The 25030-nt window shown below is 38.6% G+C and overlaps 2 protein-coding genes across 8 annotated transcripts in view; one reads left to right on the top strand and one right to left on the bottom strand.

The window, feature by feature from the left end:
* LOC136345629 (odorant receptor 10-like) overlaps window positions 1–25030 on the bottom strand; it is a 155440-nt gene that overhangs the window by 84208 nt on the left and 46202 nt on the right. The gene's annotated exons all lie outside the window — the stretch shown is intronic.
* The window catches only part of LOC136345624 (chondroadherin-like), a 149252-nt gene that overhangs the window by 87423 nt on the left and 36799 nt on the right, over window positions 1–25030 (top strand). For 2 of the 5 annotated variants that reach the window (XM_066294121.1, XM_066294120.1), the window contains exons 2-3: window positions 2650–2712; window positions 2959–3030. The exons of 1 other annotated variant lie outside the window; for it this stretch is intronic. The gene's annotated coding sequence lies outside the window, so the exon portion shown is untranslated. The remainder of the gene's footprint in view (window positions 1–2649; window positions 2713–2958; window positions 3031–25030) is intronic. 2 more of the 5 variants (XM_066294123.1, XM_066294124.1) reach the window with 1 other exon arrangement.

The raw sequence follows: 25030 nt of genomic DNA, 5'->3' as shown, positions 1-25030 counted from the left end.
TTTATGAGGGTGGACCCGACGTTGCTCTTCACTTTGAAATAAAATCGAATCGAATATCAATAGAAATCGGAGTTGGAACAGAATAGGAAATCCGCGTCTCCGGTGAAGTCTTAAATACTAAACCCCCCGGCAGCGCACCACGGGCGTACCATGGTTGGGGGTGCCATCGACACCAGACGCACTACCCGCCGCATTGGATCGCGGTGCCGAAGCTGATGAGAGGTCGTTCGTCGGCGGTAGTTGCGTCTGCAATATTAGGGCCGACGAAGCTCATCATGAGCAACACCGATGCCGACAAAGTAACTCGACAGGAATCCTCACGCACCGACCAAAGTCTACCAAAGGGGTACGTCATCTCCTTAGCAATAGCTTAACCCTGACTCTATTTACAAGTTACGACCGTTCGGACAGAGCCTCGACCTGATCCGAAGACCCGATGCGATACAATTAAAAACTACGTACAGGGCGGTTGATTTGACTACTGGATCCTACAGTCGTTTAAGTTCTAGAAATGGATTGATCGCTCGTTTACCAATTTGCACTGCTGGTTTCTGCCTCGATATCCGTAAAAACTTCCATCGCCGTTAAGGCAGCAAAGTCGATACTAATCTAAACATCGAGGTGGACACGTCGGTCGGACTTGCTCCGCCCTGGTCAGCCGCTAGACTCGCGGCCCGCTTTGTCGGTCCTCGTCGCGGGCATATTAAACCTCATGCGGTCCTTCTCCCACTTGCACCATCCCTATGTTTCCACTTGAAGTGGTGACGCCCGTACGCGATGTTCTTACACCACCTTCTCACCGGCACGTTTAGGTATTTTTCTGCTTAAATTGGGAATATCGAAGTCCTGCTACTGTCTACAATTCTATATGATGAAGTAAGAGTCAATGTATGCTTCAAATCACTCTCTATACAGGGAGAGCAAAGCGAAGGAGTATTAGATGCCAAGGGGTTAAAAAAATGGGGCGATTTGGTGAAATTTTTCGTCATGGCCGAACAGTGCAATAAAGTGCGAAACAGTGCTATTTGAAGTCGAACGCTCGCCACATTAGGAATCACTTAAATCGTCATTACCACTATGATGAACGTTTAACAACGCATTAGCACCGTATCATTTAATAATGTATCATTGCGCATCACCTTCACTCGAACGGTTTGTGCCTTATCTGGCATTTCGTGTCATTTTTACTCTCCCTCGCTCTTCATCAAAAAACCACCAATTCATAATATTTAATACTCATTCATCCGCTACACTTTTACCCAATGTGCCCGTGAATAATCCATTTAACACATGACCGATCAAAAATTATTCTCTAATCCCAATTTTACATTGCGGGCAAAATTGAATTACAAAGGTTCCATTTGGCAGTTGCGGACCTAAAAGTACTTCAATATTGTGGTCAGCGAACCGCAGAATTATTGTTTTCAATACCTGTCGTAGTCTGTTGTGTTCGTGACCATTATTTGCAAACAATAATTGGTTCGGAACTATGACGAAATTAATATTTTGACGTTATTAGTTTTCTTAACTTTATTTCCTCCTCGAGGGTAAATTTCCGCCCTTTGACAAACGTCTCAATCACCCGTTTAGGGGCTTCATTAACTGGGCTCGAACCCGCAAAAAAGTGCATTGACAGTTTCAAATCGACTTTTTGGACGATTAAACTGGAATGCGGGGACTCCTATTAGCCGGTCTATTTTAGTTTTAGTATTCATTACAGCGGCCCGATTGGGCAATGCACGAAAAGCTGCCGTACACAAAACTGCACGCGAATTTTTGTTATTCTCATCGTCACGCCATTCCTGTTTCGCCATTACGAGAATTACCAAATAATAGTTTTCATGTCTCGAATTCGATTCCTGTCTAGAAGTGGGAGAGAATATGATTAATGAGCTTCTAACTGGCCCAACGGTAAAATTTTATTAGTGCGCAATGTTGCTGATCCTTATCTCGACAAGCTCTATTTCTCGTTTTGTTGTGTGTGTGTGTGTGTGTGTTTTTATTTATTTATTTATTTTTATTTTTTTTTTCAAGAATGCGCTCGTTCGTTTGAAGCGGATAGTTCACGTTTTTAACGGGCGTTTTCGTCCGAACCCGTAGCAAAGAGCAAATGCCATTCTCAGTAACTTTCATCTGATAATGTTGTGCAATTCCGCCGCTCCCGCAACCTCCGATCCTATGTGAGAACAAACAAAATAACGGAAAAAGTTGTTTTTTTTTGCCCCTTAACAAGGTTTTCTAATACAGAAAGTGGAGTTTTCGCGGCGACAAATAAATCCAAGACCGAGGAGTGGTTGCGATGGAATGCCCCCCGGCAAACATTTAACGCTGCATTTAGTTCGAAAATCCGTTCAGCTTTTGTAATCGCTTGTAAATAACCACATTTCAGTTAAAATCACAAAATAAACAATTCAATTTTACACTTTTGTTTCCCACTTCTGATTCATTGCCCATATTTTAAGGGTGACATGTGCATAGACTTTCCCGGTTAAAATAAATTTTAAAGCCGTGGGAACAATAAAACGTTTTATGGGACATCCAAACAAAATATGGTATTGGCGCTGAAGTGAATGTAATAGGAAAATTTTCTGTGCCAGTAACAACAAAGTAGGAGCCCTTAATCCTACATTATTTCCCTATTGATTTCAGATCCGTCATGGGCAGGCAACCGGAGTCATGATCGTCTACTGACCGTTGCGGCATGACGATAAGGTAAGCCGTTCCCGGGATAAATCAAATTTGATTTCGTTCATTTAAATCAAACTGATTTTAAGGTTGGCATGTGCACAAGTTTTACCGATTAAAATCAGTTTAAAAGCTTTGATCATAATGAAACGTTTTATTGGACGTTCCCACAAAATGCGGCACTGATGCTAAATTGAATGTAATATGAAAATTTGCTCTGCCGGTTTAACAGCAGGAGTCCCCGGTTCTATATTATTTCTCTCTTGATTTCAGATCGACCATGGAACTAAAAGTCAGGCAACTGAAGCAATGATCATCTAATGACTCTTTTGGCATGAAGATAAGGTAAATCGCGGTCGGGAAAATTCAAATTGATGATTACAAATTATCACTCTCCTCAGAAACGGGCACTGCCTCATATGGAAACAATTACTGTCCAAATATACGTAATAGACCAATTATTTAGCTGACGCCACGGCATTAGAGACCCGACCCCAACCGAAAGTAATAAAAAAAAAAAAAAACCGACCGAAATATATCCATTTCTCCACGCTCGCCATATTATTTAATAATGGAAATATTTCAGGGGCATTGAAATAAACCGAATATGGTTTGCAGGCATATTTCGCTTATTTAAATAAATTATGCGACTTAGCCTGGCGCCGAATTCTAAATTTAACACTAATTCTCGCAGTTTTCAACGGAAATTTTAAAAGTGGATAATGGCGTTTCCATTAAATCTCAATATGGGGCAGTTTAAGATGTAATCAATAGCAGTTTCAGACTACTTATATATCTGTATCGATTTTGAGAAATTATTAATGTCATAAGGGTTATAAATAGCACCTTCAGAACGGAGCCAGAATAAAAATGCCCAAGAGCTGCAGCTTTAATACATTTTTCACAGCAGCATAAGTGCAGTTTCAGGATATATGTTTTCGGTGCTGTTAAATGGCTTGTTTTATCAAGTGGAGTATATTTCACGACCCAAACAGCATGGGATTTGAGGATTCTCGAAGTGCTGAGAATATTAATTTAAAGTGTTCTTCATAAATAAGAAATATACAGGGACCATCAGTACAAGTGAAAACACGGGGATTCTGCAAGTGGGAGAAGGACCGCATAAGGATCAATATGACTACGACAAAGACCATCGAAGTGGGGTAGCGGCTGACGTGGACGGACTCCGCTCAATCGACGTCTCCTCCACCATCTATGTCTTGATTAGTATCGATTTAGCTGCCTTCACGGCGATTGATTTGTTTTTAATATCAGAGCAAAAGGCAGCAATGCAAACAAATTAACAAAAAAAAAAAAAAAAACGACTAATCCATCACAGGAACTTAAATGAGTAAAAATTCTGAAACGGCGAGAGATCTGGTAGCGCTGGACTGACTTCGCCCACATTAACCGCTAACCCACTTCACGTCGGTCCTTGTCGGAAGCATATTAAACATTGTTCAGTCCTTCTCTCACTTAGACAATCACCAAATTTCAACCTGAACTGGTGATAGTACAAACTAAATGACCGGGCACATTAGGTAAATAAATGAAGCAATTTTCCCAGATTTTGAGCAATCTAAACTTACTTTACGAAAGCAACTTTCAACACTTTTTAAACAGGAAAAGCACTGAAATGCTGACTAATGAAGGAATAATTGCTAAGTAGAAAGAAAAAAGGACATTTCCTGATTTCGAGTAATCCAATTTGACTTTAAAACGGCAATTTTCTGAACTTTGTGACAGCAGAAATACTGTAGGGTATAGGGCTGGTGCTGAGTTAAATTCACCTTTTGGAAGAAAATTAGTCTGGAATAAGAAGTTCCTGATCAAATCCTAATCTAAATTAAATTCAACTGTAACCCATCAATTTCTTTGCCAGGGTGTAAAAACGTAATGGCAAATGGACAGAAGAGATGGAGCATTCAAGCAGAAATCGAAAGAGGATGTTGGACAACCCGACGAACCCGGCGCAGGAAAAGTTAATGGCAGCAGCCTTTTGCGGGCTTGCCATTAACTTTTCCTACTACATTTATGTTCCAAACTTTTCCACTTTCGAGCATTCCTCGCTGAGTTAATTATAGCACACGTCCATAGCGAAGCTGTCGTGATATCCTAATTCATCCGTGAAATTGTGGGAAATTTGGATGGTTCCGCCATAGTTTCAGATGATGTCTGTTTGTAGTTCTCTCTTTCTTTTCCTTCCCTCCATTCCAGATTACACTCACGAGTACTTATATCTTCGCATAGGCACAATATAATGTCTGCGTGCGTATCTAGTTTGACGCAAACATGCCTGATGAATCTAATAAGTAGAAACGTATGTCTCGGGGTTGCTCGACACCTTTCCAGTTCTACGTGAACGCTCTAATCCTTTTACAGATTTATCATTAATCTGTCCTGCATTTACGAGGATAATTCCAGAAATACCCGACCTAACACTTAAACAAAGGAAAAAAGGGAAGAAGAGATTGTTTTTAAAGAAAAAAATCGAAAATATTGCATTATTTCGTGAAATAGTCTCCTTTGAGATTGATACACTTTTCCCAGTGATGTTCTATGGCTTTTATATCTGGTTTCTAGTTGGAAGCTAGGAATGTTTCAAATTCGGCACCAACCTCGAATTCCAACTCATTGTTGACAAAACGCTTTCCACCGAACGATTTTTTCAAGTTTGGAAATTGAAACTAATCTGAGGGGGCTAAATCCGGTGATTAGGGTGGGTAAGGCAGTAGTTCGAAACCAAGTTGATTGATTTTGACCGTCGCAATGACGGAAATGTGAACCGGTACGCTATCTTGTTAAAACAAGACTTTTTTCTTTAGGGAGATAATCAATAAAAATCATCCACGTGCATCCCAAAAAACTGACGCCATCACCTTTCCCGCAGATGGAACAGTTTTCGCCTTCTTTGGAGTCAATTCCCCCCGTTGAGTCCATTGTTTCGACCACCTTTTTCCACGGGCGTAAAATAATGGACCCACGCTTCATCCATGGTTGTGATACGACGCAAAAACTAGACTTTATCGCTGCGGAACTTTGCCAGACACTCCGTTGAAACGTCCTCACGGCGCTCTTTGTGTTCAATCGTGAGTAATCGCCGCACCCATCTTGCCCACAACTTTCTCCTATCCATTTGTTCTGTCGCAATGCGATGTATAGTACTTTTTCAAATGTCCGTCCTCCAGTATAGTTTTGTGGATTTCGACCACAATTTCTGGAGTGGTCAGATCTGGAATGTCACGGGGTCGAACACTGCGGAGTTCGTCTCGGCAGCTCGTACGATCGCATTTAAACTCTGCAACCGATATTTTACGGTGGTTAACGAAAGACCAAATTCCCCCAGAGGAGGATCTAAATTCGCTTTGATGTTGAATGAACTAAGTGTGAAAAACTACTATTGCGGTAATTGTTTGGTATTACTTGCGTGCTCTGCTTACCTTTCGGTAGGAATTTATTACGTACCAGGCTGGCTTACCAAATCACAAACGCGGTCACAGCCTCTGCGTTGCGAGATTAAAAAAGAGGAAGGCACACAGTATACAGTCCGTCACAACAGCGTACGAACGCCCTGTAAATTGTATATAACTAATAAAGTAATAAATGTATTTCCTTTTGTTGATTATGTAACAATGCTACTCAAGTAATAATACATAAATATAACAAAAATTATTATTTGTTTACATTCCAGTTTAAATAAAAAGTATAAATCAGGAATGTCTAGCCGACAAGACGACACATACCCTCTTAGATGTAATTTATCCTTACTTTGTTTTAATATTTGTTTATAATGAATATTTGGTTGGTCCTTCATTTGAGCCGAGCGCTGCTTGAAGACATCTTGGCGTTGATAGAACAAAGTTTAGTACTTCTGCCCACGAAGTTTCTAAAGCGCTTTTTAATGTTTCTTTGTGAGTTATTTTTAATGTTCCACTTCTTCATTCTAATTTGTCCCGTAGGCGATCTATAGGGTTTAAATCGGACGACCGAGGAGGTGCGTGCAATTGTTTAGGCACATCACTTAAGGTCCATTCACGAACAACCCGAGCCGTATGCTTGAGATCGTTGTCTTGTTGAAATGTTCAACGATCGGCAAGATCCAGTTAATTAACTGACAAAATCAAATTGCCTTGCGATATTTTTAAATATTGTGGATGGTACATGGTACCATCAATAAAAACCAATTTTCCAACTCCCGTAGCTGACACTGACCCTCAAACCACGACGTTACCTTATCCACGTTTAATAGTTGACGTAAAATTTGAGTTTTGAGCTTTTCATTCACCTTTCTTTACACTTCACCCTTTCCACCACATCCAAAAATATTAAATTTACTTTCATTGGTAAATATCACTATTTTCCAAAATTCGATGCCTTTGTTTAAGTGATTATCAGCAAAATCTAGTCTTTTCCGTCGCTTTGCTGCAGATATTTGTGGTTTTCTTCTTGGTGTTGTTCTTTCACGATAGTTATTTGATCGCAGTATATGTTTTACCGTTAGAGAACTAACAGTCTTTCCGAGATCATTTTCCATCTCTACAGCAAGTTTTGGAGCACCTGTTTCGGGTTCTGAAGAAACTTTTTTTAAAAGTGATTGCATTTAATTTAATTTAATTTAATTTAATTTTCGTTTAATTTTCTGAGACGACCAGATCTTGCTTTATTGCTCGCATTTCCTCGATTATTATACCTTCTAATGACTATTTGAATTGCACTGCGAGGTAAACTTACGGTGGTTGCTGTCTCATTGTAAGACTTCTTCTAATTTCTAAGTTTAATTATTAAACTTCGAATCGCTATCGGTGTTCCTATTCTTCCCATAGTTTTGCGTATAACATTTTTAAACAAGTGGAACACTACAGAGTGTTTATCTCGTTTAAATTTAAAATATAATTTTATTTTCGGAAGAATTGATAAAGACACTGCAAGAAAGATATAGAAAACTTTATTAGTTCTATGCAATTTACAAAGTGTAAGTAGACGTTTGTGACTAACTGTATATGCTGACCTTAAATACTAAAATCCCTTGGTGGTAAACCATGGGCGTACCCTGGCTGGGGTGCAATTAACTACGTGTAAACTGTCCTCCGCGTGAAACCACGGAGGAAAATTCTTTTTTGAAGATGCCGCCAATCGGCATTGGTACTGTCATCTTTGAGTCGACGCAGCATACTGCTGGGGATTCCCCCGCGCCGTAAAAGAATATTGCAAGGAATTCTAATGCACACGATGTGCCATGGGCGTACCATAAGGGTACGTCGCATCCTTGACCCTCTTGTAACATACATTCAAAACGAACTATCTAAAGAGTACATTAAATACAAAACATTAAGACCTTTCAAATGAAAGTATTGAATCACGTATCGATGACGAGTTTTTTCCATGTTCACAAAATCTTTAAAAGCGCTCACTAAAAATGGCTCCGAAATCGTCACGAATCGACGCAACACCCTCGAACTTAAAAAATAAGCTTTCTAAGATTGAGTTTTTGTAATATAGAACATTTTTTAACGGAAAAAAACCGCCATCTCTACGTCAGGTCGTGTACTTCTGAGCCGCACGTTCATCCGCGCTTAATTTTTCCACGTTCTTGATCAGCTTTTGGACCAATTTAAATTGTTGATGATATTCGTCTCATTGTATGAGGCTCGGTTCACACTTTATCTCTCCAGATCCAGGTTAAACGCCATTTATGCAAAAGTATTAAGCAATCTCGGAAGTCGGAATTACTAATCTCTCTTAAATTATTTCTGAAGCTAATTAAACCCTTCTCCAGATGACCTAAATTAGGAAACCTAAACTTTAAAGAAGGCCCAACTATTACTTATTAATTACGGGGTTTTGTATTTCAGCTATACGAAGCTAGGGATTTGGAGTTTCCTTTAACTCCAGGGAATTTATTTCGCTTACACTATAATATGAAGTTTGACGAAGTTCTTGCTATAATAAAGGAGGTTTATTAATGCAAGAAGAGCTTATTTGGCTGACACGACCTATGAATATTTCCGTTTGCTATCGGTAGTTAATTGATATCGAAGTTCAATATAAATTTATACAATGTGTGAAGTTCTGTTTGAGTTGAAAATGCAGCTATTTATCGATCGTTTGCCTTCAAAACTGATATTATCCCTCGAATGTTACTTGTTAATCTCCCGATATTTATGCCGAACTATTCCATCAGATAAAGGCTATAGGCCGCTGAATTGAAAAGTTAGTTGAATTGAAATTTATCGGGTCATAAATCATGCGAAAGTCTATGACTTTAGCTGGTGATGGCACCGTCAAACACATTCCATAGTTTCAAAGGAGTTAGTCCTAAGGGTCTTTGTTTAGTATGTTAATTTTCTGCTATGAAGAACTGAGTACACATTCATCTTGAAAATCGATAAGCAAATAGAGTCGAGTAAAACACAGGCTGTTTCCCGAGTACCGTCCGTAACTTCGGGATGCAATTTCTTATGGCGTTTAAATAAAGAAAGTTCCTATAAAAATGTGACAGGGCACGCTTAGATTCCGAGATATGTACGGGGTGTTCAAAACAAAAATATATTTATAATTTTAAATAAATTTAGAACAGGCAATGCTAGGTTCTTAAAATTTTGCAGTTATTTTTTACGTTGCGGCAGAGGAGCATTTTTGGCAAGAAGTCAATTTTTGACCGAGCCAGTGGCGGAGCCAGGATCGAATCGAGCGACATTCTCGTCATAAAATGTAGAACGCCAACGCGCGTTTAAACACGTTTACGATTTCCAGACTCACGGAACGCTTTACAACAAAAAAGGTCTCTTGATATTTTTTCGTGACACCAACCTATGTTAAAAAAATATATATTTATTTTATTTAACAGCAACAAAAGCAAAAGGTAAGTGTTATTTTAGTTACCTGCGCGGCACCGAGATAACTGAGACTTCGCTAATTGTAAGTTGTGCATCAAAACTGTGATTTAGGTAATAAAAGTCGAAAATGAATCAACGTCGGAGTAGCTCGGATGCAGCGATTGACTCATGCCACTGAATACAGAGAAAAATTTGCTTTATGCTAAAAATGTCGCTTTTTACCCACGTATAATAACTACGAAATTTTATGAACTTATCATCGAAAATTCCGAATTTATTACAATTAATTATGTTTTGTTTTAATTTTTAACACCCCCGTACATACCTCGGAATCTAAGCGTTTCCAGCCACACATTTATTGGAACTTCGTTTATTTAAACACTCTAACAAATTGTATCTCGAAGTTACGGACCGCACTTAGACAACACCCTATATATCTAATGTTTACACCTTTTTAAATATACGCAACATACATAACACACGATTCCCGGGATAATATTCCTTGACGAATTGGAATAAATCTCCTCTTCTCCCCTCAATACATTACCGCGCCATCTGCCTCGATATATATCACCTGATAAACACAATTCCAGAGAAGTTGGGCAATATTGCCATTCTCTCTTGCAAGTTTGTTTTCTTTGAAAACTTGGCCCAATTAACGTGAAAACAAACGAGTCCAGGCGCATTCCAGTGTTGGAGCCCTTCCAGCCATCGCTTCCGGTAGATTTGTCACCCTTTCCGACCCATATTCCTATTCTACTACCGTCCTTATCACTTCCCCTTCGATTCCCACGATACTCGATGTGGGCCAGACTTGAGACATTCTGGAAGCCTTCCCAATGGACGCAACAAATTTTAAACCTCTACTTCCATTACTTTTAAAAGAAATTAGCCGAATCCAGATTATTTGTTTCCTAGAAGTCCGCATCCCGGAATAGATTTAAAATTTTCCGATGTCCATGGGGAAGTAATCTGGAGAGTATCTCATATAGGCAGTCTAAATGGGGTACAGCGGTAATCGAAAGGGAAGTGATAAGAGGACAGATAGAAGGGACCGGAACAAGAATATGGCCTGGAAACAGGATAAATAAATCGGTAGTGACGAGTGAAATGGCCGAAGATTACACGGTGAAAGATTCATGAAGGTTAACTTGGGATAAGACCATTGATAAGGTCTGATAGTTAAAACTTCGACTTGTATTAAGAAAATTACTTTCCGGATGTGTTATTTTGTATTTAGCTCTAAGTCAAATTTATCGAATACGTGTCATATCTAATGATGGTTTTTTATTGCCCTGCTGACCGACTGACACCCGAATTACTCGGTAATTTGCCCAAGTGCAATTGTGCAGCGAATGCACAATCAATCACTATAAAAACACACCGATGAACTCAAAATATTTTAATTTTGCAATTGCCGTTCTGAAACATTTTACTCTTCACATTCTCACATTAAGTACGTTTGATGTAACAGAAGTATAGACCTATGTGGATCCAGCTCTAAACCGTTTGCATTGGTTTATCGACAAATTTTCCTTTAATTCTGACGATAAAGCTCAAAGATAATGATATTGTGATTTCTGTCTGGTTCACTTGATAGACGTATAGCTTCGCTTCCGCCGTTTTCTTACAAAAGACGTTACTGATAAGTAGCGATCGAAACAAATCGATCATAGATGTCGTGCAATAAACTTGGGCATCCCTCAACATAACCCCATAGATACATTAGTCAATTTGTGTCGCTTTTTACAATAAAGCCTCGAAGTTCGGCAAAAAAAAACGGCGGAAGCGGAGTTGTACACCTAATCATTTCAAACTCGAGTTTTCTTCTCGGGCTGCTCAAGAAAAATGCACTTCCAGATAAACGATATTTTCCAGTGACATCTTATTTGATAGACAATTCGATGCTCTGTTCGATAGTGATAGCCGGAAAAGTTTGCATTTCGTGTATACGACTAAAATTCCAGTTTTCTGCCGGATCTCCCCATGAAAAAGTACTTTTCAGACGATCGATTTTCCTCGGCATTGTCTCATTTGTTGGAAAATTTTATCATTTTCCTATCGTTGGAACGTAGTTTTGCCAAAAACTCGCCTTCTTTGGAAATTTCAGAAATTCATCGTATTTTACGCTCAGGTCTAAAATTCCAATTTTACCGCCAGATCCTCCCCCGGCAAGAGTATTACTCAGGTTATCGAGTTTTCTTGAAAATTTAATTGAAAATCGCGTTTTGTTTGCGATTGCAAAAATAACGGTTTATTAAGGATTTTCTGTTTGCGGTAACTTTGGCAGAACGTCAAACTTCAGCTTCAAAATCCTTGGAGCTTGGAGCCAGACCTCTCCACGAACAAAGCAGTTTCCAGATTACCAGTTTTCTTCGGAACAAATTTATTTGTTAGAAATTTACATATTTCCTGATGGTGAAAAAGACGGTTTTATTAAAAATTTTCTCTCTTTGGGAATTTTAGTAATAAAATTCGGTTGATTTGCCGTGGTGTATAGTATTTTTAATATCAGTCGGAAAACTCGCCTATAAAAGATGAATCACGATGCAAAATCAATCATACATTCTTCGGTACTATCCGGTGACGGGGCCCCATAACATTTCGGATGTCTAAGCCAGCGGACCAAATGAATATTGCCTCGGCCTGGGTGGCGAAGCGATGAATATTTGAGATGCGCCGCCACTCCGAACAACTGGCAAATTGCAACCAGTGGCGTCGACGACGGACGCTTAGAATTCGATTTTTGTTACACATTCGCGGTACCACACATAATCCGTTCATTAGAAAAGCAGGCAGACGTCTTCGCATAAATAACACACAGTGTTACCAAACCTGACGTACAGTTAGTCAAAGTGAAACTCGCACGCTAAGCTTATTTAGCATAAGTAACAAAGTAAACGGAAGCTGACGGCGAGCATGTGGTCAAAATAGAATTGTACGTTAAATGTAAAAAAGAAATTATTCGAAAGTTCCGCACAAGCGCTTAATACAAAGCGAAAATCCACCTCAAAATGAAATTCGTACACAATTCAAATTATAACTTTAAACCGCGTTCAATTTTAATTTAACGTTTAGTTTAAAGTCATTTGTTTTTAATTAGGTCTTTTAGACGGTCGGGTATGTATTTTACCAATTTCTCACAATGTTCTGTTGGCATCTGCGCCCATTCTTTCCTTAAAACAATTTTTAGTTGTTCTTTGTTGGAAATTCCATGTTTTCGTGTTGCAATATTTAACTGGCTCCATAAATTTTCAATTACGTTTATATCTGGACCCTGGGAAGGCGTTTCTCTTACTTTAGAACAATTATGAAGTAGCCATTGTCTAACTTTTAATGCCCTTTGTTTCTGGTCGTTGTGCTGGTAATATATAAATGATCTTTAAATTCCCAATTTCTGCGCGCTTAGCTTTAAATTTAGCTTTAAAGCATTCAAACGCACGTTTTGGTCCATGGCACTCTCCAGACCGGGGGCGCATGCACGCATGGCCTACGATTTGAAAGGATGTGTCGACTTTTATATATTTCTGGAGAGCGGAACGTAACTACCAATTAACGCACAGGGCGTCCCAATTGAAGAGTCTCAAATTCGCCAATTTTCTCAAAAATTAGAACATCAGGAAATAACACTGAGTACGTCACTAGATGCTGCATCGAAAAAACCCGTGTAAGATTCCGTTTTTGCCTGAGCGATAACTTGTAAGATCACCGAATTAGGAGAGGTGTCTGAAAGTGCACGTTATTCAGTTTCGCCCTGTATTTCAAAAACCGAAAGGGGCACGAGGAGCGGCATTGTTGTTTGTCTTGCAAAAAAGTGACACAGGTTGGCGAAAACCCCAATCCTCGAACTGCAATAATAACGGAGGTGTCCTGCAAAAGTGTCGAAAACCGGACACCACCCTGTACGTGGATAGGTGGCACTGCGGTCGGAATTTCTCTTCCATGAAAATGAGAGTTTTTGTTTTAAGAGTGAAGTGACGAAGCAAATCCTTCCCACATTCCAATATCGCGCGTATGTCCCATTAAAATATCGTATAAATGTACTAAACATCGGAAAACAGTGATGTACCACCCTGAAGATATAAACCTGGCAATATTTGACACATATCATGTTTATAGCTGTTTTTATTACGGTTGCAGCCGGGCTGTCGTTTCGGACAGCCACAAAGTATCATATTTACGAGGTAAAAGGGTTTTGCAATTTGCATATTAACCGAATTATGGAAATGTAATTAGCGAACCGAGTCCGGATAGACAAGCATGTAGAAACTGTGTTAACATGGCTGGGGACGTACTTACGTAGTTAGAGCTCGTAATTTTATTGCCGCACGCTTAAGAAAGTTTCGCTGCAAGTTAGTCATCATCAGTTAATCGTAATCAACCAAAAGCGCTTAAATCGGCTTTTACTTAAATCCTTAATATTTAAAAGTCAAAAGGTTTTCTGCAGAGCATCGCTCTCCACATCAGGGTTGTCTCGACTCCCATCTGGGAGGATAAAGATGCTTCCCTTCGTGCGATAGTTTGTCCCCAGCGTAGCATGCTCACCCCCCCAGTTTATTATATGAGCTGATGTTTAGCTAATTGGACGCCCCATTCCGACGGAGCTTTACTCGTATTTGAAATAATTGGGTTTCATACGAGTTCTCTCTATTTTCTGGTTTTCTTGATACCCGGCTTTATGTAAATATAATGCGACATTCAAAAGCGAACTATCATGCAGTTGACGGCCTTATCTATTGCCGGTATTATGATTATTATTACTGTGGAATCAGAGCGAAATGAAGTTGATTTTCGGGGCAACGAAATATCAAAGCAAGGGGGTTGCATTCGAACGTCGGAATTCCGGTTTGAGTTCCAATTATTGCAGGTGACCTAAATTCCATCGCTCGGCGCTCATGTGACCGCAAATTTAATATCATAAAAGTGGAGGCCCTTTTCAATTGCTGCGTTTCTATTAAGACCCATTAAAATTTCCTTCGCAACTCCCACAGATATCGAGGCATATTTACTTGTAATTACACCGTGCGGGTCTGTATCGGTAAAAAAGGGAATAAAAGGATAAATAAAAACAACCAAAGAATGTTGGCGAGCACAAAATCGAAAACAACCCAATTTCTTGTCGACAAACAAGTTTTTCCCCATTGTTTGCGTACTATTTAACAGCGGTTTGTACAGAGTTTTTGCGAAATTTATATTTATTTTTCAACTGTGAAATACCTTTAATTTAAGGTGTCACTTCACCCGTGTTCCAATGAAAAAATCCGCTATTTTGCGCTGCCGGCGACCTAGTAATGTTGGAAAAACAATAAATAAACAAACGGCAAAAGATGGCATTTTCAATCCTATTTATGCTGCTTTTGAATTAAAAAAAAAAAAAATAACGTTACTTGCATAAAAGTTACGTGGAGGGTTGGGGGGGGGGGATTTAGAGCCACGCGATAGAGCGCTAACCACTCCTACGTCCGTCAGGATCAATTTTACTGCTACATGTGGCGTGCAAGACGATTGCGCTTCATTTCGAAAAGTACAGTTTGTCGAAAGTGTTCTGCAAATTGCTAATTAAGCATGTGATTATAAATTAACTCATTGTTAAAATTGGCGAAATTTATGATGAAGTTTATCTCAGCAAATATTGTAACATTGCGTTATGCTTAATTAACAGTTACACTCGGTAATGAGTTTTCAAATTTAATTAGTACATCGCGAATCGGTTTCATTTAGGTGCATTACAGTTAAAAATTAATGAACCTATTATAATCTGCGAGCTTCAATAAGTGTTTTGACAACGAAATTATAATCGAAGATTAATTTTATGCTCTTTTTTTTCGCAGAAACGTTTCGGAGGCGATTCCAGGGTTCAAAATGATAAAAACAAGCTGCTATGGGCACACCCCAAAAATTGCTTGGAAAAACCCCGAAGGTGGTTCCTTCGCAGTACTTCCAACATTTGTGACGGATAAGTGATAAATCCCTAACAATACTAGTCCCGTTATTGCTGGCTAATAAAAAAACACGGTACTTATCATAAAAATTCCAACGTCTAGAGATAATGCACGTACGCTAATAAAACTTTGTAAATACGTTGAAAACACTATATAAAGTAAGTTACGCGCCTTTCGAGTCGACCAAAGTTCGTCAGGAAATCTTAAAAATTTTTGTAACGCCAGCCTTCTGAATTTTCCCACGCAGCAACTCTTCTGAGCACGTTTCTGAGCAAATGGGCTACGTCCTCGTGAGATAGTGAATGCCGCCGGGCAACGTGGATTGCATTTCGTAACTCTGCTAAAGTACGCGACGGGTTCTCCAGAGCGGCAACTCTTTCTCCTATCATCTACCATACGCGCTCTATGGGGGGACGATCGGGAGAGCGCGGAGGCCAAGCAAGCATGTTAACACTGTGGTGCGATACATGAGCCATAGCTACATGAACAATATGTGGCCGTGCATTGTCCTGCTGCAAAAGCACGTTTCCAGTACGCTGAATGTACGGTACAGCCACTGGTCCTAACACTTCTTGTGATAAATATGTAAAATCCATCAATTGTAGTATTTACTAGGAGATTGATACGTTAATTCTAGGTGTGATTTTTACGGTACGTAGTATATTTTTGTTTCTCGCGACAACGGCCTATCCCGACTAGACGAAATCAAAATACGTTTTTAACTTGAAAAGATCTACGATTCAGTAATTTGATTTGAAAAATTAAGAATTGTCACAAACAAAGAAGGTTGAGCCGTATTCACGTAGAAAGCCTTCAGCATTTGACGCCTCGGACTAGAATCTGCAATTATTAGGACAAAAAAAATGTTACCGTCCCAAATTATTAAAGCATACAGAATTTTATAGTTTTAGCACGCACCGTTTCGAAAATATTTGCAAACGAAAAAACATCTTCAGAGTTCCTCCTCGAAGACGTCCAGCCTCTTTAAGAAGCAATATTTGCGGTACATTTGTAACGGCTTTTTTATTATTACCTTAATCTGTAGGACTAAAATAAATCGACATTACTTCTGGACACTCTGCACAGCTAAGCATCCATCAGTTCCGACTAATCGAATTAAGAGCTCTGCGAAATTTCAGAATTGAAATAGATTTCTTACGAATTCTATTTAAATTATCCTCTAAAAGCCGCGTAAAGAGCAAAGTGCGAAATGTAGCTCTGGAAGGTTAAAAATCCGTGAAGCTCTCGCTTGTAAATGTAGAGCCAAGTATTAAATCAAGGACTTGCTCACTTTGAAATAAGCGCATCAGTTGGAGATTTTATGACTCTTCAAGATAAGTTAAATTGCTTCAATCATTTAGTTCAGGTTTGTGCTTTTCCAGGTCAAATTAATATTTCACTTTATAAGATTAAAATTTGATTAATTCCTTCAAACTGTTAACGCTCAGTCAAAGCTTTTAGTTTCTTATTATTCCCACGTTTTTCCTCTGGTAATTGAACTAAAATAAACACCGCCGAGGTCCCAGATGAATAACAGTTGTTAATAAAAGAATCCCAACCCTTGTTTAAATTTTACATTTTGCTCATTTTCCTTTGAACCGACATTTAAAAAGGTAAATACCTCCCTATTTTCGAGGGCAAAGTAAGGAATTCACTTTAAAAGGGAAAAATATAGGGCATGGTTGTTTTGAATAATGTACGAAACCCGGAGGACTATTAAAGAAAGCCGAGTGGAGAAATTATACGGTAACTTTGATTTTTGGACGGGAAAATAAAAATATCGGACAGCTATTTATTCTTCAGAAGAACTCGAATTGCTTATAGACTTTTTTGTTAGATTAACTAATTAAGTAGGTCCGCGTAGTTCCCAGTAAGCTGCGGAATTCCAGAAACTTGAAGGAAAAATTAGCGATCCATCTATATTTCAAAAATTTTTTAAAGGCAAAACGTCTTGCAGAAACCCTGCAGGCCCGTTGTGCACTTCGTATTGGCTCGGGACCTCCACAACGAGCCGAACACCGGAAAAAACACTAATTTGGACAGGACCGTACACCCCAGGGATTTGCAAACCTGCGTCTTGTTCGATAGATCGCAATGTGTCGTTTATCGTTTGAAGCAAATCCCGAACTACTTTCTCTCATTATTTTATTTTGCCAATCGCATCCTTTCGCCTCGTGCGATTATCCCTCTCTTTGACCCATTACCTTGGATTTAAGACATGTGCTGCCATCAGAAGTCGCAAAAATCACCACATGAAAGACTAAAAGTGAATAAAAAAAGGTGCGAAACTTTTCCCATCAATCGCCGATGGCGATATTCGACCACACGCTCTCACATATCTGTATAAAAGGTTTTGTACAGTTTAAAAGTTTAACAATTTGAACTTTCGTGGATGTTCTGCACAAAACAAAATGTCTGCAGAGATTCATGCTCCACACATCAGTTAAATCTGCGCGGACAAATGGCCCAATTTAATCACTATGTGTGTACCGCCCTTTATCAAATGCTCCTTCCCCACTGCGCGGCTGTAAATTATCCCCTTCCCCCCTTAATTTTTTAACTGATTATTATCATTTTCTAATTCAAAAGTAGCGTTAAATGGGACAAAAATGCCACCTTTCAACGTTCGTTTATGTTTTATAAATGTTGCTTGTGTCATCGGTGGGGCAAAATGGCCGATTCGTTTGTACTTGAAATATGGGTTAAGTAACACCTTAAATTAAAGCTATTTCAAAACTGCATTTGATGGCGCCACGCAATTAAAAATCGATCAATTCGTTTTTGAGAAAAAGAGTGATAAATAGAAAAAAAATTTATGTAAAAAATGCTATACAAAAATCGATTTGATAGGCTATAAAAAGCAAAAAAGATAAATTGGTACTCCGCCTTGTGGTTCTGTATCTCAGTGGCAGGTAGTTTAAAACGTGAAATCGAAAGCATATCTCATGAAAGATACGATGTTATCACTAAAAAAAATTTCTACAAGGAAACTGTTTCTCTTTGAAAAATTTCGCTAAAATTAATTTTTTTTCTTGAAGCGTTTTTCTATGTTTCAATTATGAAATCTAGTAAAACGTTGTCTAAACCGAGAAATGTTCAACGTCTGTAATTTTTCATCTCATTTTATGCAATGGGTCTGTAAAGGATTCCTTTTTGTTAACAAATTTACCGGATGAGGGAATTACAAAAATTTCTCGTAAGTCCGCGTAGTTCCTGCTTTATACAATTTTTTACATTCTTATTATAAAATCTACCAGAACATTGCCTGGAACGTAAGTCGCTCGAGGCTTATAATGCCTCCTCTCAGTTTATGAAACGTTTGTAAAAGGTCTACTTTTTTGCTCTAAAATCTACTTGAAAATTACTTGGAAAAATAGAGTCTTTTTAAGCTCAGAAGATTAGAAAATCGGTATTTAGAGCTTGGAGTTTTTGGAGATTTGCTTTAGACACATGTCTGCTGTGTAATCTGAAATTTACGAAGAGTATTCTGATTAACAAAACCCTTTTAAAGCTCACAAGATTTTTCGTTGATCTTTGCATATTTTCTTTCATGTGCCTTTCCATCGTGTCTGCTGTAACATTGTCTGGTGAAAACGGCACTTGAGGCTCAAACAACTTCCAGCTCTTCAATCTCTAGTTTTCAAAAGTTAAGCCAGAAGATTTATCTTCAGTTTTTCAAATTTCCACTTATGTAAAATTTGACAATTTTCTACATTTTTTCCCGCGAACTCACACATCACAAATTTGCCTCTTAAACTGAGAAAAATCTAGACACGATTCATAAAATACTCCAAATTGCCAGATAGGAAAAGCTAAAAGCCGTTTCAAGGGTGAGAAGACTTTTTATTAGTTTTTGGAGTTTTTTTCTTTATGCACTGTTGTACTTTTCCGCTAGAAATATACCAGAATATTGTGTGAAAAAAAATTCTCACTTTAAGGAATATTTATAGAAAAAAAAGAATATTTATATTCGTCCTGCTTTGAAGTTTTAACCATTTTTATCCTTCTTCCGCGTTCAAACTTCCTCACAAATCGAATGCTAATATTAGTTGAATATTTCAAAAAGACTAAAACTGACCGGTGATTTTTCAGCCATATGTTATTGTCACGAAAAGGCCTTTGGTTGTTTTCGAAATGGCTGAAAATAACGGGAGGATCAATTTAAATGGAAAGATAAGTCCTGCTCTCTACTTTTCGATCCTGGGAGTTGGTCGACATGGCTTCGTGACTTCCTCAAGCTAAAAGCTTGGGTATGAGCAGCGATCGTTCCGCCTCCAAAAGGTCTTATGCCGATCAGATGAAGAAGCCTTCGGTCTAGGGTGCGATGAAAATTCATGAGCGATGGGGAAAACGATGTTTACTGTTTTCTGCCGTAAAACATAAATGTTCTTGTTCGTTATAAAAGTGGACCTCAAAAACTGTATGTAAAATTGTCAATCTATTGTCCTCATAATAAGCAATCACATACAAGATAAAACAGCCAAATGGAATAAATTCAATATCTGCATATTTCAACATATGTGAAAAAAACTCGAAACTTCAATTTTACATTCTGAAATTACATCCCGCAACGTAAAAAAATTATTCCCAAATTTAACCCCCTTTGCGTGACAATTGCAACCCTAAATTTTTTTAATTAAAAGCCTGGGTTTGTGATACCTGAAATGAAAGGCCTTTTCGATCTTTATTCAAAACTGCTATGGTTTTATACTTTATTACAAAGAATAACAGTTAAAAATAAATTCATGTAATCGATGACGTTCTTTGCGATAAATTTAAAACTTAACAACTAATACCATTTTGTTATTGATAACGTAACAAAATATTACAACAAATCAATCTCAATATCCCATGACAAGTTCAAAATGCGCGTCTCGAACCTTTCGACAACGTCCTAATCGAGACTAAAAATGTCTTCTGGCATTAGTCAACCTCTGAGGCGTGACCGACGTAACCGCAAGATTGCGCGGTTTAGTTTTGCACATCACACTCTTCACGTGTCTCCATAAGAACTCTAACGGAGCAAGATCGGGTGATCGTGCCGGCCATTCCGGCGATCGTCTCTTCCCCATTCATCAATTTGGTGAAAGTTAAGTCGATATACGTGGAGACCGATTTGTTTTGCCGTTTTATTTTATTACCAATAACGAAGCGATATTAATTAATCAGTTTTTAGTGTGTTGTGGAGAATTTCGTCAATTACGCGAATTTACTTTTTTTTTCAATTATTCTATAAAAAAAAAACGTCTAAAAACGTAGCAATTTTGAACAGAGAATGAAAGAAACCTTCTTAACAAGGTATCGCAAACTCACACTTGCAATTTGTAAATGTGGGGGTTGCAATCGTCACGCTAAGGGGGTTGAATTTAGGGATGAAATTTTTACGTTGCAGGATGTAATTTCAGAGTCTAAAAATTGACGTGTTTCGTTGTTTTTTTCCACACACGCCTAAATATGCAGATGTTGAATTTATCCCATTTGGCTGTTCCACCTTGTACATAGATACAATGCGAATTTCTTTACCTGAAAACTTGTTAAAAGAAGAAAAATCCGAGATTAACACTTAAGGGGATCCCGGAAAGGCCATGTTCCCACGCACCCCACCTGACCATTCATTTCCCGATTCCTGCAAGAAAACCTATTTGATTCATGGTGTTCATTGTTTGTTGCGAGTCGATAAATTTTGCTTAATTGCCGCTTTTAGCTTTCTAGAATCTCGAACATTTGCAAAATCGTAGGATGGCGAACTACCCTTTATTACAGCACCGATTTGCAAATTAATACTGCGATATCTTTTTAATTATTCTTGAGAAGCACGTACGGAAATTTCCTATTTAACGCACAAGAGTTTAGGGGGTTCGTTTCGTGTAGATTTTGGGAAAAATATTACGGCATAGTACTAAAGAAAGTGAGCGAGGGGTGCGAAAAATAGTGTTTTCCTTCATAGAGTGTAGTAATAATTATTATTCCTTAACAAACCACATTTATCTGTACCAAAGAGATACCTGAAACAGTGTGCCTTATTAGCAGACCCGTTGAAACCCTTTCCACGGCCTAATGAGAACACAGCATTAATTATTAACATATCGTTTAGGGAACGTATTTGCCTTGGGTTTAGAGCTTTTTATAATTTAACATTCGGGACGGTTTTGCTTTCAGGGATGGCATGTGTGTTTGATTTAATCATAAAAACTGTCCTACCTCATTCCACGTTACAAAAGCCCATCGTGTCTTAACCAACGTGACATAAAGTAATTTAGAACAAATGAATTTCTCTTCCGACTTATTTTTCTTATTTTCAAGATATTCGAGGTTTATGATTGCCCTTTGCAGCCTTATCTGTCCCTCGGGACGTTCGCTCTTAGTTCTAATAGTGTTATGCGGAATGACGTACCGTTAATTGGGTATTGGTTGTGCCTTGTTTGAGTGCGACTTGTAAATTTCCATTAAGACTCATGTGAGCGATAAAATACGTAGTTGCTCTGGTCTTCGTTTCCCAACTTAAGAAAATACACAGATTTTAATTAAAATTCGCATTAATATTGGAGGAGTTCTCAATTTCTAAGGCCAAACGATTAAAGTTCCCCAGTTGCGGTGGTGGACGTTCAGGATTAAAGTTTTGTTGCAAGTTTCAAGTTCATTATCGTTACGGCTTAAACTTTACGGTAAAGTGCAGAAAGGGGCTAATTCAATCTACAATCTATATTGATACCCAGAGTATCTGATTACAAGCACTAATTGGACAAGTTTAACCCAAGTTTTAAGCTACACCGTCATTATCTTAATAATAAAATCGTAATTATTTTAATGACCTTTATGTGATATTAATACCATTGCCCTTCTCGAAAAACGTTCCTCGGGCACTTAATGAGAAGTATTAATATTTCGTGGAAGGGTCGAAACTGCTTTAATAAAGCGAATTTGCTTTGGATGTAGCTTTTCGTTGCGGAAACGAGACAAGGCAGGAAAAGAGCGAAATATTAGGGTCCAGATATGAAATTAATTTCGCCTTTAGGAAGGCCATCAGATTTCGGCCATTTGTTGAGAAATAATTTCGATGTGTTCCTCTCTTCATGATTTTGGTACGGCGAATTTATTAGACCGAGGAACAGCACCTCCAGAGATCAAAAATTGCAATATAAAAATTTTTAATATGTGTTTGAGCTTTGTCAGTCAGCATCAACCGCGGGCTGCAATATCTGCTGTAGTTTCTGAGATACAGAGTCACTTTGATGTCTGTTTGCCACTGGTCCAGGAACTCAGCTGAATGATCCTGGTTCCACACACACACACACACACACACACACACACACACTGATCGTATCTGGGAAATGAACGGCAAAAAAACTTGAAATGTTGCAGAATTTGGAGGGAGCTTTTGCAATTTTTCAACTTTCGATCGCGTATGTCGCGAGAATCTGGAAAGGGAAATTGCCTTGTAGAACACCTCGGAGTAATCGTCTCGATTCTATTCTGCTGAACACTCTGCAGTGTGAGAAAATGTCGCAGGACTTGAATCCTTCCAATTCCATTTACAACACGAGTTAGTTCTGTTCGCGCGCAGGAAAGCGTACGACAATCGTCCCAGAAGTACTCGACCTGACATACAGATGGCGTTTTTGTTGCTAAATATTACAAATACTTAACCTCAAAAAGCTTACGCGTAAGCTTTGAGGGGGTCGCGTTGGGTTGCGTTCGTTTTCGATTCCTCTTTAGTTATTATTTTTATGGATTTGGTGAACGTGGATGAAACGGATCAACGATGCATGATTCAATATTTTCATTAGAAAGGTCTCGGTCCATCCAACGTCAAAGTGGAGTTAGATTCTAGTCCGAGGGAAGCTGATTCTTCAATAGAAACTGTAAAATATTAAGTTGCAGAGTTTGAACGTGATCGTACGAACTGTTAGTCAAAACAATCGACATCGGAGAATGCGAAGACCGTTCCATCTGCGGGAAAGGTGATGTCATAAGTTTTTTGGGATGCACGTGGATGATTTTTATTGATTATCTCCTTAAAGGAAAAACAATAAACGGAAAATATTCAAATTAATTGCAGCGTTCGACCGAAGAAATTAGGAAAAATTGACGGTATTTGACGAAAATAAAAGTCTTGTTTCGTCAAGATGTGGCACCAATCCACACTTCCGTCATCGCGATGGCCAAAATCAATCAACTTAGTTTCGAACTTTTGCCTCACCCACCCTAATCACCGGATTTAGTCCCCCGGGGTAATTTTCTACTTCCAAACTTGAAAAAATGACTCGGCGGAAAGAGATTTGCCAATAATGAAGCGGTGGAGTCCGAGGTTCATGTCTATTTTGAAAGATTCGAAGCTTCTTACTACAAACAGGATATAGAAATCATAGAACATCGCTGGGACAAGTGCATCAATTTCAAAAGAGACAACGTCGAGAAATAATGTAATATTTTTCTTTTTTTTTAAGTGTCATGTCGGGTACTTGTAGGATTACCCTTGTATTTTTTTGAATGCGACACTAGGATGGAAAGTTTCCATTTTTCAAGTTTGGTGATGCCACGTGAACGAATTTCGCAGGATTTCACTATTGTGGAAAAATGTTCTTTTCCGTAAGAAAAATTCGGTTCGATAGTTTCTATAGGATTAGGCACCGCACTTCTGAGGATCTTTGCAGGATTTAGCTTTTCCCATAAGGATAAAACCCCATTTCCAGAATGAGTTATTCGTACTCATGTGCAGGAATGTGTATTTTTCCATTCCCAAAATTCTATTTGAACCTTTCCGTTTTTCAAATTTTATAACCCACTTAATTCTGTTGGATGAAAGAATTTCGCAGAATTTTACTGTTTCTCTTCGCATTGATGAAAATAACGAAACATGAGATCTTATAATGGTGCAAAACTGAGGATTTTGAGGGATTTTGAAGCATTTTGCTGTCCACCGTAAAGATGAAATTTCACTTCCAATATGAATGCTACTTACGCGCAGGAAAACCTATCTTTCCAAATGGATTTAAAATTCTCCATTCCTGTCGGCTGTTTCGGCAAGTTCCTCTAGAGGATGGCTTCTGATGAGTTCTCTACAGCTTAGTTATTACCATGCTGAAATACCACCCACGATGACGCTTGATTCTACTAAGGCGCAGGCGCGTACTTTTTTTTCTTACGAAAAATCGAGTTTGGAAATTTTCACTCTTTACATATCGTACCTCCCGCAGTAAGAACGGAGTTCGCAGAATTTTACTCTTGCTGTTAGTGCATCCGATAAATTTTTTGATTTCCACGTTATTAAATCATAATAGGATTTCCCGGGATTTAATTATCCCTGTTAGTGTCGATAGGGATTAGGTCTCACTTCCAATATGAAGTTTGTTTTCCCAAAATATACTCTTTCGCACGCAAAACTGGTGGGGATACTCGCAAGCTTCAAAATTACCTCAAGTCAATCATCTCGATAAACCTTAATAGGACCGTAATATCTCCTGCAGTTCCTGAGGTACGCGGTCTACCTTGATGGACACCTATAATGGTCACTGCTCTGGCACTTCATCAAGTACCCATTTCAATATAAACTCTACGTCAGCGAAT

Source organism: Euwallacea fornicatus, chromosome 20 (assembly GCF_040115645.1).
Source record: "Euwallacea fornicatus isolate EFF26 chromosome 20, ASM4011564v1, whole genome shotgun sequence".
In the NCBI taxonomy this organism is placed as follows: Eukaryota; Metazoa; Arthropoda; class Insecta; order Coleoptera; family Curculionidae; genus Euwallacea; species Euwallacea fornicatus.
This window is presented reverse-complemented; position numbering and strand designations above follow the sequence as displayed.